We start from the raw sequence: 2,058 nt of genomic DNA on the forward strand, positions 1-2,058 counted from the left end.
CTAAAAACATACAGTTGGACTATACAGGACCACAAAACACTATCATAATGCTCCGCATTCATTTCCTGTTTGAGACAAGACCCTTAAATGAAGCAGTTCAAAATGGAAGTCAGATGATACTGATTAACTGCAAACTAGACAGGAATGAAAATACTTTTTCTTTTAAGTTGACTATCTTGTACCACATATTCTATTGCCTTAATAACCCCAAACCTTAGTGCTTTAGCTGAACTTTTGGGATAAGTAATTCAAGTCTATGTGGTCTTCCTTCCTACTTACTGTGCAGTAACACAAAAAGGGAATGGCAAAGCCTGAAACAATCAAATAATGCAATTAGTCATGCCATCCATCTTCAGATTGGTTGTTAAGATTAACTTTTCCATTATGACAAAGCCTTCATTTCAATCCAATTAATTTTAAAAGTTGTGTTATGAATCAAAAAACACCATTCACAATTGTCAACATATAAAGCCACTAAAAAAATACAGTGGAATGTTGGAAGAACATAAATAAAAAGACAGCATTTATATGAAAAAGGTCAGCTACATGCATTAGCCCCACCCACAGCTCACACCCTCTGTGATAGGGGCTCCCTCTGTCTCCTACTTTCTCTGTGTCTGCACTCCTTCTTGACCCTTTCTCTGGGTCAGCACTCCCTGACCCAGCCTGGTCCTCAGGCAGCATCATACCATGCCCTATCTCTCCCTCCTGCATAGCCTCCCGTGGCCCCCAGGCCTGCATAGATTCCCACAGTCATTTGCATGACCCCAAATGCTGCTTTGCCTCAAACACACACACAGCTCCCCACGTAGACAAGGACGTGCTCTCCGAGCCATCTTCCAGTGCTGGGACCAGGCAGTGCCAGCAAGCACAGTTAGCTCTAGCTGGCCAGAGACCTTCATTTCTTTCTCCCCTTTTCCCCTATGTCTGCCCCCTGGATTTCTTACTCCTTAGGTTCAGGTGAGCTTGAACCAGAGCTGCAGAGGGGTCCCTGCTAGGGCTGGGCCAGCTCCACCAGGGAAAGGGCAAGCAGGCACCACTTGGACTCTAAGAGACACTGCATGCTGAACTAGCTCAAATATAAGGAGAGAGAAAAGGATTATTTTTTTCAGAGCTTACTTTATTTTAAACCTTCTTTATTTTATACATATTAGAGCAGCGTTTTACAGCTCTCTGTGTCTAAATGCCTCTGTCATAATTATGTAGCTTCAGATGTATCTGGTATCTCTAGATTTGCTGAAGTTAGCACTAATTTTCGTACTGCTATGCACATTTGAAAGTTAGGTGTTCTTATTTAAATGCTAACATGAGGAGCTGAATTTCAGATCCTCAGTAGTAAATTATTTGGCTAAGCAATTATATTAATAGCATTTTCAGTTATCTTCAAATTTTTGCTCTTCAGGTTTTATAGCGATCAGCAAATTTACCGTTTACTATTGCAATGACTATTTTTCTCTTTTACCTGTAGCAGAAAGCAATAACACTCTAGTAGATGCCACATATGTTGCTAAATTGCAAATATCCTTGATATGTAGCTCAGAATGAATTCCAAATCAAATGTACACCCTGAGGGCCAAAACTAAAGTCAATAATACTGGTGAGAAAACAGATATAATATTTCACCAGTGGTAATTTCTAAGTAATTGAAAGTGAGACTATATCTATTTATGTCGCTGTCACTTGCAGCAGTTCTAAGTTTGACTTCAGGTGTCAACTTCAAGTGATTATGAAGAAAAAACACATTCAGATGAGTTATGATAATCAGAAAACCTAACAAGCATGTATTTCCCTGTTTACATTACCAGTTAAGGCCAAATAATGACAGCTTGGAAGCACTGAAGGAGTGCACATAATTGGTATGTATACGTCTCAATGCCTGAGAATTCTTTTGAAAAAATGCTAACGACATGAATTATATTCTTCCACAGTATCCTTCCAAACTCTGCCACCCACAGAGTGTCATGAAAGCTTTCTCCATATGCTTCTTGGTCAACTCCCTGATTAAATGAGAAGAACACTAAAATATAGCATAATAGGCATGGCTAATGTCAGGCAGAT

This window comes from Manacus candei, unplaced genomic scaffold (genome assembly GCF_025592945.1).
Source record: "Manacus candei isolate 608988 ecotype Guabito, Panama unplaced genomic scaffold, ASM2559294v1 h1tg000041l, whole genome shotgun sequence".
NCBI lineage: Eukaryota > Metazoa > Chordata > Aves > Passeriformes > Pipridae > Manacus > Manacus candei.